Raw genomic sequence first — 14378 nt, 5'->3', positions numbered from 1 at the left:
TTCTGTCCTACTTCAGCATAGACTACTGCAGCATAAGGCTTTCCAGAGGCGTTAGAAAACCCGTGAATCTGAATAATTGAAGAACGGTTTGAGTTAATCCATCTTGGGATCCAAAAAAAAAATTTTTTTGTTTTATATTTAAAAAGTAATGGGTCCAGCTTAACTTTTCTACTTGCGCAGCATAATTCAGCCGTGTTTTTTTTTAACGTTAACGCATTGCAATATCGGCATATTGTCGTCATTGGTCCAATATATAACTTTTCATCATCACTGTAGCTCTCAGTGTATGATGCCAACTATCTTCACGTCCTCACGCGTTGTCTCAATGGGCATTTTCTCTTATTATATTTGTCTTTTTTCGCTTAAGTTCTGCGAATACCCTTGTTGGTGATAATGTTTGGACTATAACATCAAATGTACGATCAAAATAATTAACACATTTCAACTTACCGCCTTAAAGACAAATGCATACACATTATTTATTTTGTTGTTTCCAATTGAAATGTTAGGAAGCTTCTACTTGATATATTGGTTTGTAGTAAATGCTATATATCAGCGATGAGTTTCCCGCTTTTCTGTCGAATAGGATAAACAGTATCTCATGTCCGTCTCCTGGCTCTAAGCTACTTCCCTACCAATTTTCACCCAAATCTGTTTTGCCGTTCTTGAGTAATTGGTGTACCTAACACGACTTTCTTATATATATATATATATATATATATATATATACTAGCTGTACCCTGCCACGTTTCACTGTGGCATATTGTGGTTGCACGCATTAGTGATGCCGTTGAGATTTTTCAAATAATGGAAAGACCTGGGACCGGCCACATTCACCAACATCTTGATTAGGATGCACTGTATAGAGTCTACCGATTGTATTCTCTTTGAAGATGCCAGGTTGTCCTTCGACGGGCTCGCCTCGTTTTCCTCGCCGCGAACACTTTTTTAGTGGCATTCCACGTGTAATAAGAGGGCACTTCTGAATACATCAAGGTTCTGGCAAAAGCATTTTCCTGGCATAAGGTGAAGAAGGCAGTCAGAGTTGTCGCAGGCGGATTCAGGACTCTTTCTTGCACATTTAGTTCTGTGAAATAGACACGTTGACCTTTCTCCAAATGGACTGCCAAGTGAACTACAGCTGGATAGCGTTCATGAATTGGGAACGAAAAAATTCGCCATGCAGCCTCGTTGCTGCTTATGTATCTTCCAGCCTGGTATTGAGAGATTTCATCGACAACTCGTACTGTATTGCTGTCACCATTTTCTGCCTAAACACCAAAAACTGCATTATCGCTGCCTTTCTTCATGTACTTGCAGATATATTTAATCGATTTCACGGAATTGCAATATTCTACGTTGATGTGCGCTTTGTATGATTTTGACAATAGGGGTGAGTATGGAACCACCCAACGATTGTCTACCTCAATATCAACAATTCTCATGTTTAAAGTTGCCGAAGTCCCGCCATCTTCAGTTGACAGTCTCCTATACAGAGGATATCCATCTTCCCCTGTTACGGTGTTGGCTGCAAATGCTCGAGGATATCGCTTGGAACACTTCCCCTCTACCATGCATGGTGAACTTGGGTTGAGGGTACCACATGGGCCATGGATCATGTTCTTGATGACAACTGCATGCAAATCCGTATCGACCTGTGCCCGGGGAATCTCAGCACATATCACATCGTCAATTTCGCCTGGAGTAATTTTATCATACAGCCAAATCAGTACATGCGCATGCAGCAATCCTCTCTTCTACCATTCTACTGAATACATCCAGCACCGCACAGATCCAAAAACTCCATGTTTCACAATGAAGTCCATCAGTGTCTTGAGCTTTTGTCAGAAAACACGGGCTGTGATGTCATGCCTATCCCTAGGCGATTGTCCAGGAAATAACAGCTGCACTATCTCGTCCCATGCTGGATTGCATGTGAAGGTAATAAATAAGTCTGGACGGCCGTAGCAACGAACATATGCCATGGTATCTTGAGCATATTGCTGCATGTGGCGTGGACTACCTATGTATGAGGATGTCAAAATCGAGAGCTTTCCAACGTTGGTTGTATTATGGTCATTCATCACAGCATCCTGCAAATGGATATATTCCTCGGACCGAAGTTTCGTCTGATTCAATCGGAGGATAAGCAAAGGTTCTGTTTCAAATTTTGCATACATAACGACAATGTACTGATAAAACAAGTGACGACATTTCGCAAACGCAGATAAGCTATAAACATCAAAACTAGACAATAACCGAGTTGGAACCTCAACGCATGTTGTGTCAAAATTTGGGCTTAAACGGTTCAAAACTTTTCAAGTCTATAAAGGAAGTAGACACGAACAGAGCATTTTTATATATATAGATACATAAATATACACAAAGTAAAAAAAAATATACCATATTTTATCCACTCGATTTAAAAAATAAAAAATATACAATATTTCATCCGCACAAATTAAACCCTTTTTTATTTATATCAAAGAAATACCAATTTATTTACATACATACATATATTGGGCAAGCTTCGTACTATTCTGAGCTGAGCAGCAAACCCTACATATTTACACACTTACATACATATATTGGGCAAGCTTCGCGCCACATCTATGACATACACACGCCTTCATAAGGGCATATCGAGCAATTATTTTTTATTTTCTTCGCTCTTTGCGCCTAGAGCTTGCACAAGCACTTGCATTCATACATTCAACAGTGACCGAGCATCCGAACTGTGCCGACATATACATAGCTAATACCGGCGTATAGTTAATTCCATTAGCTTGACGACAAAAGTTTTAAATATATATTTTTTTTTTGTCTCTGTTCCTATTTTGGTTTTTAGCTAATTTTAAATGCAATTTTTTAGCTCTTGCCACCGTTTTTAGCCGATTGTCTTTAACTTTTTTTTATATTTATTAAAAAAAAGATCAATTTTTTTTTTTTCATTTGGCTAATATATTTTTTTGGGTTTCAAGCTAATTTCTTCGCTTTTAAAAAAAGGAAGGTTTTTTTTTTCATTTGGCACATTTCTTACTGATGTTTTTTTTTAGCTAGCACATTTCAGCTGTTTTTTAGCTAATTTTTTTTGTTTAACTATTGTACCAGTGATTGAGGCTTTTCTAAGCTTTCTTTGAATTGAGATTCGGACTGGGTGGTTCATCCTAGTACAGGCCTTGCGCAGTTACTTTATCCTGTTTGGCACGCGCAGTCAGCAAAAAAAATGGCATCCTCCAATGAGCCAACGACCGCTCTTTGAAGCAAAGATCAATACTCCTGGTCTTTGTTCTCTGTCTTCGCATACATTACAAATACTGGGAAATATTACAAATATTGGGAAAAGTTTAAAAAGAGTATGAGACTTGCTCCGACTTAATTTCCCTAGAAGGATCCCTCAGCACATTGACTCTGCTGAAAATATAAGGCATATGCAACATAAAACAGTGAGACCGTAGAAAGGGTAACGCCTCCAACCGTTCCAGCTCCTAAATTTCGTCCGGTTGTCGTTTACCTCCGTGTGATACGGAAGTTTTCGACGGGGACTACCTCCGATGGCCCACTTTCAGGGACTTGTTCCCAGGCTGACGCCGGTCGAGAAGTTATTTCATCTCCTCACGAACACAAGTGGTGAAGCAAAGGTCATTGTCTCAAAAACCCCGCTAACAGATGACGGTTTCGCATCGGCGACTTCTAGTCAACAGTCAACTCAAGCTCCTTTAAATTTCAGTTCCATTTCTCAAGAATCTGATCAAGCTCTAAAGGAGGTTCAGTCCACGATTCAGGGGTGTTTAACAGCGCTCCCAAATATCCACAGAACAGGGATTGTCTGCTGGTCTTCCTGTGCGCGAGCAAACTGCAAAAGGTAACACTGTCCTTATGGGAAACGTTCCCTCACTGCGAAATTCGAAATACCAGCTTGGGAGGAAATGAACACCTTCCTGAATGAGAGGTATCGGACATTAGATATGATGATAGGATATGAAACCGATTCAGACAGTTCCTAAAGGGCTTCAATCTTTCGAGACAAAGGTTAGCACCAAACAAAGACTATACAGTTTACAAGATGCCTCACGACCATACATTCGTTTTGCAAGATGGGACTAATTTTTTGGTTCAAACGACCATGGCGCTCTCCCTGCTCTCACAAAGTTGAGAGCTTAAAAATCTAAAAAAAGAATGCGTTTGCATGTCTGAGTAAACACAGAACCCTGCAGTACCACATTTCTGCAGTACCACATGTCTTCAATAGGTCACTGTCATCAACAGGCATCAAAGCGCCGACTGCGACTTCTACCGACGATACAGTTACGACGGTAGTCTAGAAGGCAGTAGTCGGCAGGACCACGGCCCGGCCGTTGATGAATTGTTGTTGAATCATCGATGAATTGTTGATGAATGCTGATGAATTTGTTGATGAATCATTGAATAATTGTTGATGAATTGTTGTTGAAGACAGCCTAGGACATGCCCATTTTTTAAATTCATCAACATTTTATATGGCCATTAATTGATGAATCAGTAACGACACCGCCTTCACTGTTGATGAATCGTTGATTTATTACTGATGAATGGTACTGCTTTGTTTGTTCCCTACAAGTACGTAAGTGTGCGTGAATATGTGTGTGCTTCTGTTCGCAAGCGCATCGACGAAAAATTTAAATTTTATACTTATATTTTATATAGGTAGAGAGGGTAAAGAGAATGGCAGCAGAAAAAGCTGATCTCAAACATGTATTGGACTGTTTTTGTATACATATGCATATCGATGTGTTTTTATGCCCTTGAAGAGGGTATTATAATTTCAGTCAGAAGTTTGCAACGCAGTGAAGGAGGCACCTCCGACCATATAAAGTATATATATATTCTTGATCAGGATCAACAGCCGAGTCGATCTAGCCATGTCCGTCTGTCCGGCTGTCCTTCTGTCCGTTTGTCCGTCTGTCCGTTTCTACGCAAACTAGTCTCTCAGTTTTGAAGCTATTTGAATGGAACTTTGCAGTTAGCCTTTTATATACTCTCACTCGTATATATGTCGGAACGGGCCGGATCGGACGACTATATCATATAGCTGCCATAGGAATGATCAGAAAATTTTTCAAAAAAAAATTATAACTTTTTCAGTTTTCAATAGAATTGGATCAAATTTGAGATATAGCCATTTTACTATACTCTACAATTTTGTATAAAATTGTATGAAAATCAGACTATTATATCATATAGCTCCCATAGGAACGATCGAGAAATTAATACAATTAAAAATTATAACATTTTCAGTTTTCAACTGATTTTCATCAAATTTGAGGTATAGCCATTTAAATTTTGTGTAAAATTTTATGATAATCGGACGACTATATCATATAGGGGCCATACAAACGATCGTTAGATGTGGAGAAAAATGCACATCTGTGACTGTAAAACTGCAAATATAATATGTAAAGGTGAATGAAATGAAAGCAGGTATTACTTCATTGTTTTTTAACACAAATAAATATAATTTATATTGTTGGGGTTCCAAGTCATAGAAGTTCTATCTGCAAGGGAATATAAACTTCGGCGTGCCGAAGTTAGCTTTCTTTCTTGTTTTGTTTTGATTTTAGCTTATTTACATTTTTTAGTGCTTGAATCCCTTTATTTATTCCTTTTATCTATCTATTTTTCTTTCTTTATTTTTAAAGGTCATGCAAAAAATATAAACACAAAGGGTTTAATTCCAATTTCAAGTGCCAAGACATTAATTAATAAATTATGCAATCAATTATCTTAATAATGTATTTTGTTTAATTTTAAAATTTTAAGTAGTTATTTTTTAAATTAAATTTTAGTCCCGGTCGCCCGCGACAGAAATTTATTTTAGAAAATTAAAAATTCTTTTAATGTCAATCAATCTGTTAAATTTTTTGTGAACCTTGTTAAAAATACTCGTTTTTAGGAACTTTTAATTTTTTGGCCGTGGTTACCTTTATGGAGAATTTCCAATACATTAATTACTATTACTATTTTAACAAAAAAAAAAAGATAATTTAAATTTATAATTATAAATGTATTTACAATTATTTAATTCAATTGACCAAGAGATAATATATTATAACACATAAATTTTAAAAATAAAATAAAATAAATGTGAAAATATTTAATAAATTCAATCGCGAAATCGGTATTTTGAGGCACGCCATGATGCTGTACGCGTATGAGAGAGCAGCTGGCTCTAGAGCCAGCATGAAAACATCGCTGTATGCGTGAGAGAGAGTCTCTAGAGTCTAGAGCCAACACGAGAGAGCGTCTAGCTGTGGAGCGCTCTCTCGCTGGCTTTTGAACGAAACGTTAGAGAGCCTGGAGCCAGTTCAAAATCGTGTGCAAATAAATCGTATGGCGTTACGAATCTTCCACTGTGTATACTCTTTGGTGCTGAGGTATTTCCCTTTCGGGATTTTTTATTTTAACACGCAGTGCGCTGAAAAAAAAAAGAAAATCCCAGAAACTATTTTACTTTTTGCTTTTCAAACTACGTAGAATTCGTCTAAATGAAAATCGGAAAATATCTAGAGAATAGAAACCTATTAATATGAACTTAATATTTCAAGAGTTTGTGTACTTTTAAGGTAATATAATTTTTTTATCTTATTTAACCAAAGTTATTCATTCATTTTAATTTTCTTTAATCTTTAACTGAAACTACAATTTTAAAAAGAAAATTCATTGAATTAGCAAATTAAAAAATTAATTAAGAAAAAGTAGCGCTAGCCTGTTTGGAAGGCGGATGTTCTAGCCCCTGAACCACACGCCACGATCGCCTCGCGACTGCAAAAACAAGGGAGCAAAAAACTAAATGTCCTAAACGGGCCGCAAGTTTTTGTCACCAGGGTGTAAATATGTCTCCGCAATTAACAATTTTGTGCTATAGGGTAAATGTATAAGTAGGTAGTTCATTCACATTTGATTCCAGGCTGCTGGCGTTCCTTGTTGAAATTGAGAAATAACTGATCTACAAACGTGTTGCAAATGGGGAGTTCTTACGTTTTCGAAATGTTTTGGAATGGCCGACAACTTAGAGATTCCTCTATAATTGTTGGTTTTCGATTTGCTACATTTTTCATGGAGAAGAATAATAAACGACCCACAGCAAACCGGTGGCAGAGATAATTATTATAAAGTTGGTTACTGCAGGACAGTGGCAGAACGGAAACTTGCGAGTTATCGTCACCCGGTTTTAATATGGTCAGAGAAATACCTATGCATTTTCAGCATACAGGCTATATACAACCTATCAGATATGCATCGCGGTGTTTGATTATCAGAAAAACTTAAAAGAAGTGCATTATAGTCAGGGAAAGGAAGTCCAAAGCGATATTACATAAGTTAATCGCATCAGCAGATTCAGCGAACAGAGAGACTTGTTCCTTAAATTACAACGCAAAAGGCACTGAAAGAGAGACTGATACATTGCCGAGAGCATGAAATATATGTGGCGCAGAGGGTCACCGGATTGTTGAATACCCCCAGAACAAGAAGGTATTATTACGTAGGAACTCTTAAACTTTTTTGTGGTAATTTAGATCCCTTAAAGATGTTTATGGTAAAGAGTATTGAGACCAATAACAAGAAAAAACAAGAAAGGAAGCTAACTTCGGCACGCCGAAGTTTATATACCCTTGCAGATAGAACTTCTATGAATAAAAAACCATACAATACAAATTATATATCTTTGTGTTAAAAAACAATGAAGTAATACCTGCTTTCATTTCACTCACCTATACATATTATATTTGCAGTTTTACATTCACTGATTTGCATTTTTCCTCCACATCAAACGATCGTTTGTATGGCACCTATATGATATAGTCGTCCGATTTTCATGAAATTTACCACAAAATTTAAGACTTAAATTAAATGCCTATACCTAAAATTTGATGAAAATCAGTTGAAAACTGAAAAGGTTATAAATTTAATTGTATTAATTTCTCGATCGTTCCTATGGGAGCTATATGATATATTAGTCCGATTTTCATAAAATTTTATGCAAAATTGTAGAGTATAGTAAAATGGCTATATCTCAAATTTGATCCAATTCTATTGAAAACTGAAAAAGTTCAATTTTTTTGTAAAAATTTTCCGATCATTCCTATGGCAGCTATATGATATAGTCGTCCGATCCGGCCCGTTCCGACATATATACGAGTGAGAGTATATAGAAGGCTAATTACAAAGTTTCATTCAGATAGCTTCAAAACTGAGAGACTAGTTTGCGTAGAAACGGACAGACGGACAGAAGGACAGACGAAGACAGACGGACAGACGGAAAACAGACGGACATGGCTAGATCGACTCGGCTGTTGATCCTGATCAAGAATATATATACTTTATATAGTCGGAGGTGCCTCCTTCACTGCGTTGCAAACTTCTGACTGAAATTATAAAACCCTGCAAGGGTATAATAACGAAAATAATAGTACTTTCCAATTGTATAGAAATTAAAGATTCGGAAAAAAATTTGTATAGATTTAATTCATATATTTAAAATTAAGGCAAATACTTTAACTACTGTTTCATCAATTGCTTTTGTACTTTTTTAAAATTATTATTTAATATAATTTTATAAATATTTGTTTTATTTTTAAGGTCAAACATCATAAAATTCGATAATAAAATTTCTTACGTTTTATTCAGAACTATTACAGGTTGCGAAACGGAAATCAATCAGTCAGTGTATCTTCATACGTTCATTATTGGATTAGCTTGCATTCCTACGAGTTTTTGGCTGCCATTATGTGTACACAAATTGGGGATAAAATTTTTTTTAGGTATGTATCAATTTATATCATAACAAAAAAAAAAAAAAAACATGAAAAGAAGCAAAGTTCGACACGCCGAACTTTATATACCCTTGTAGATAGAACTTCGATCACTAGGAATTAATACAATATAAATTAAATATATTTATATTAAAAACACTTAAGTAATTCCTGCTTTCATTTCACTCACCTATATATATGTTACATTATCCTGCAGTACCATTCTTCATTAATTAATCAACGATTCATCAACAGTCAAGGCGGTGATTCATCGATGAATGGTCATATAAATTGTTTATGAATGTAATATGGGCATGTCCTAGGCTGTCATCAACAACAATTCATCAACACTTAATCAATGAATCATCAACAAATTCATTAACAATATAACATCGATGAATCATCAACAATTCATCAACAGTTCATCAACAATTTATTAACAATTCATCAACAGTTCATCAACAATTCATCAACAATTTATCGATGAATCATCAAAAGTACATCAACAATTCATCAAAATGATGATTGTTGATGACAGTGACCCATTGATGACATGCGGTACTGCAGGGTATATTTACAGCTTTACATTATCCATTGATCGTTTGTATGGCAGCTATATGGTTTTAAAAAAAAAACTATTGAAAAACTGTTCCTATGCCAGCTATATGATATAGTCGTTCGATCCGGCATATATACGAGTGAGACTATATAAAAGACTAACTGTAAGGTTTCATTCAGATAGCTTGAAAACTGAGATACTAGTTTGCGTAGGAACGGACAGACGGTTGCTGAGGTTAAAGTCTAAGTTTGTACTACCCCTCAACAGAATAAAACACCACGACTCATAAGCTCATTACCACACTTCAAGTCAGAGTGTTGGATACGCTACAGGATCTGGTATTTCTTGTTTCGGTGGAGCAAAGGTGTTAGATGGCAACTCCCGGGATTTGGATCGGCGTCAACAATATTTCATAAATTACATTGCAAAAAACTTGTGAATACTTCAGCCGTCATTAGAGCTGTGAAAAATCGATTTCACTAACGAGACTATCGATTCTTTTAATTGCGTTCAATAATATTTTTCATCATCTCAATCTAATTTCGGAACCACTGCTCCGAGTCCCGTCAAAAACAACAATTAATTGTTTGGCAGTATCCGAACACAGGTGGAATTTTCATTGCCTACTTTGTTTCGGAGTTCTTTAACCGAAACCCATGAGATTTGTTTTTGTTTTTTGAACATGACACCAGGAATCGGACAGGAAAGGAATTTTGGTACTGAAGGGAATACATATACTTTATATGGTAGAAGGTGAATCTTGAATACTTTTTTTATTATATAATTGAATTTTTCCAAATAGGCCCCTTTCGATGATTAAAGAATGAAACCCAAACGTTAACAAATATAAATTATACGATTAAACTGTATAATGCGGATATGTATATCGAATAAACACAGGAATAACAGAGTATCCAAATGTATCAGTTTTAACATTAAACTTAAGGGATCAGCACTTATAAGTGCAAACGACGGTGGTGCTTACTGCTAATGAAGATATTCCCATATTGCAAGCCTTGCCCTTTTACATAAAATCCCTCATATCATGTATATTGGCAGCCGCACCGCTGTCGGTGCAGCCCGCGAAGCTAGAGCCATTTTAATAAACTACTATCATATAATTGCTTCCATATATATATATATACTACTATACAAATTCATTTAATTCTGTAATACTTGTTGGTATACAATATTCTTCGTTTTTCCATTCTCCGCGTAAATATAAAGACTATATGGTTTTCCGACACGAGAACACGCAACATATAATTGTCCGTGTGAAAAACAATCTGCATCCAAATCTAGACCACACAACTCCAGAGATTGACCTTGAGCTTTATTAATGGTCATTGCAAACGCCAAGCATATTCCTCCATGTGGCGTGGACTACCTATGTATAAGGATGGCAAAATCGTGAAAATCCAACGTTGGTTGTATTACGGTCATTCATCACAGCATCCCGCAAATGGATATATTCCTCGGACCGAAGTTTCTTCTGATTCAATCGGAGGAACAGCAAACGTTCTGTTTCAATTTTTGCATTCATATCGACAATGTACTTATAAAACAAGTGAAGACATTTCGCAAACGCAGATAAGCTATCAACATCAAAAGTAGGCAATAACCGAGCTGGAACCTCATCGCATGTTGTGTCAAAACTTGGGCTTAAACGGTTTAGAACTTTTCAAGTCTATTAAGGAAGTAGACACGAACAGAGCATTTTTATATATTGTAGATGTTTGTTTTACATAAGGAGCTTTGCTTTTTTATGAACTCGTTGCTCTTTTTCTGTTTGCTGCGTACTGGCGTTCTAGGACTTTTAAGGGCAGCTAAGTAAATAGAGTAAATATACAAATTTACCTAGAACTAGGACTGCCACAAAGATATGCTTCGCGGGGACGGCTGGCGTTCAGGTTGTCGTCCATCGTTCGCCGTCAGTGCGTCGGATATGCTCCCGGCGTCTCAGCCTTATGCTTTAATCTACGAAGGTATGCCTTCAAGCATTCATGGCCTGTGATGAACTGCCACCTGCCCGTGTCGCCTGTGTATTCATGGGTCCAGTTCGGGAACAAGTCTTTGTGTCCAGCGTCCAATGCTCGCATTATCCCATCTCCATTTCCACCATGAGACAGTGTCGCTCAGTTGGGTTCCACTACCCGAGCTGCAAGTCCTGCGCTCCGCTGCTAATAGGTCGGTGGAGATTATTCTGGCTACCAACAGTGCGGCTCCGTACATCCGTGCAAAATGTATGGAGATTCGCATTGCGCAGCGTATATACACCGACTTGCATTGTCGGCTGTACCTCGCAGTCAAAATAACATTCCCCCATATCGGCGCGGCATATGGTATGTTCGAGGTTACCACTGTTGCTATTAGACGTCTGCTGTGCTGCCTAATGCAACGGGTGTTGGCAATCATCCTCACGATGACCGCTTCGTACTTTAGGTAACTCTTGTAGGCTAGCCTGGGTCAATCAGGACTTCAAGATACTTGATGCCGGGCTCGACTCGATTGTAATTGAGCCCATTCAGAAGTGAAGACGATGCACCTGTGCTATATGATACCTGGGCCAATAGCCTCTGGTAGGCCTTCACTATAGTGTGCAAAGCTTTTTTGGGAATACCGTCTGATCCAGGGGCCGTAGATGCTTTGCAAAAACTTCGTCATCGCAAGTCGGGATCGGTCCGCCCGCAGTCACGTTGGGTAGCATTAGAGCCGGCAGGGGCTGGGGACAGTGTGGCGACTATTGCTAGCTGCTCCTGGGAGGTTCGGCTCTCTGGTTAGCTTACCCATAACCAGTTTGTGGGCTGATCCGAACTGTTCTTGGTTAGCTGCGTCGCAGAGGCCTTGGAAGCATTTGTTTTTGCTTGCCCTGATAACCAATTTGGGGGTTATCTTCGTAACCCTGTAGCGGGACTCAAGGTGGTCTTACAAAGGGCGTCCTCAACTTCGCAAGCATCTCCGGCTACCAGCACTTGCTTCTGGCTGTGGCTATCTCCTAGTTCCCCGCCGCATCGCAGGCTGCCTTAATCCTCGCGGATTGCCCATCCGCGCAGGTATTTGCCCCGCCTCTGATAGTGCTGGCATCCATTTTGGATAGTAGCACCGCTTTATTAAGGTTGCCTGCCTTGTTGGCAGTTTGCCGGTTAGGTGGGCTCGACTGACCGTTCCTCGTCTGTATGATAATGGCTGTGGGGCACTGTGGGTGAGCAGATCGGTGTCTATACAGTATATATTCCGCGTGAACTCCGGGCTGACAAAGGTCAGGTCGATGGTTGGCTCCCATCCTGCCTTGCTGTAGATAAGGTAAGGGCTGCAAAAACATCTTGGATGTGTGTCCCGCTGCGTCGTTTATGTGCGTCCCAAGTTGTGGCCCGCACATTTAAATCCCTTATTTGTTGTATTCACTGACCTAGCTACCCAGTGGCTAGGCGGGAGAGTGCCCCGGGACCCTCAAGCTCAGGGGCCCTCGATTCCGAATTCCGATTCTCGATCGAACTGAACTTTTGAAAATTTCTCCCATTTTCAAAATAAATGACAACATGCAACCCCACTTTAATAATGACAACTCAGCTGAGAGAAATTCGAAAGTTATACATAGGAAATTCCCTAAATTACAGTTTTGTATATATTACAAATTGACAGTATGCTTAATTTAACGGTTAGTGATATATGCGTTTTATTATTCATCAACGACTAGATGGTCCAGTTAGGTCAATCCGATATTGATATTATCAAAAGATAAGCGTAATAAATCAGAGGGTATAAAAATAAAAATGCTAAATTTCGAGTTCATGTTGCTTTTCGAATTTTTTACACAGTGTATTTAACGATATCAATTATGCATTCAAAACTTTGCAAAACTGCAATATAACTTTGGGAGAGGCAAGTAAAGTTTTAGCAGCCACTAAAACTGCATCTAGTGGGAATGCTTACGCGTCACTGCCTGGCTGCCGCGCATGCAGTCAAGCTGGGCATCACCAACAACGGCAACTGCAGGAAATGCGATGAATCTGAGGCAAACGAAACAGCTGTATTCCACTGTTTTTGTATACATTTGTATATCAATGTGTTTGTTTCCTTTTTTAATACGCTTTTATTAGTTCGGGATGTATAAATACGCTTTTATTAGTTCGGGATGTATGTATGTATGTATGTATGTAACGAAATCTTTGAAAACAATTTTCAAGGTTTTCCAAATATCTAAAAAGCTTGAAACTTTGCATACTTCTCAAGGACCGATGACAATGCAATAATTTGATAAAAACTTTTCATTATCCTGATTAGGATCGTCAGGATTGATAAATTCTTTTTTTTTATAGAGCGTCCGTAAAGGAGTAAGAGAGACAGGGCTAGCGCGCGATCTGCGCATGCCTGCTAGACAAGCAGAAGTTAACAGGAAAAACCCCATTCTACAAGGAGGCCTTAAACGAAATAATGGGATTACGAAATAGTTCGTTAGATATTTCATAATTACATGTCCGCAAAAATTGATTATTAATAAATCGTACTACAATACGAAAAATAACTGATAGCTTAGAAAATTAAAAAAAAAACAAGCATTTATAGGTACCCGCAATAAAAAATATAAAATAATTGTTTAAAAAAAACTAAAAAAACACGCTTTTATAAATAGCCGAACTAAAAAGAAGAAAATAATTTATAATTACAAACAAAATTATTAAATTCAGAGCAATAGTATATAATTATAAGCAAGATCACTAAATTCAGAGTTAAAAGCGTGGGGTGTAGGGTTTAAAAAAAGCGTGTTTTTTTAGTTTTTTTTAAACTATTATTTATTTTTAGTTTGTTTAGAATTTTATTATTGGCTTCATATTGGTTTGATTGATTCAGTCAGAAGTTTTCAACGCAGTGAAGGAGTCAACTACGGCATAAAAAGTATATATATTCCTGATCAGGATCAACAACCGAGTCGATCTAGCTATGTCCGCCTGTCCGTTTCTACGCAAACTAGTCTCACAGTTTTGAAGCTATCTGAATGAAGATTTGCAGTTAGTCTCCTATATACT

General features: G+C 37.7%; 1 long non-coding RNA gene across 1 annotated transcript in view; it reads left to right on the top strand.

The window, feature by feature from the left end:
- LOC147644567 (uncharacterized) overlaps window positions 1-8802 on the top strand; it is a 91219-nt gene extending 82417 nt beyond the window's left edge. Inside the window, exon 3 of the long non-coding RNA XR_015270231.1 lies at window positions 8668-8802. This is a non-coding gene — a long non-coding RNA (uncharacterized LOC147644567). The remainder of the gene's footprint in view (window positions 1-8667) is intronic.
- Window positions 8803-14378: the final 5576 nt, after the last annotated feature.

This window comes from Drosophila serrata, unplaced genomic scaffold (genome assembly GCF_035046125.1).
Source record: "Drosophila serrata isolate PLE 108 unplaced genomic scaffold, ASM3504612v1 contig_155, whole genome shotgun sequence".
Lineage (NCBI taxonomy): Eukaryota > Metazoa > Arthropoda > Insecta > Diptera > Drosophilidae > Drosophila > Drosophila serrata.
Note: the sequence above shows the minus strand (reverse complement) of the source record. Positions and strands in the feature narration are given on the sequence as shown.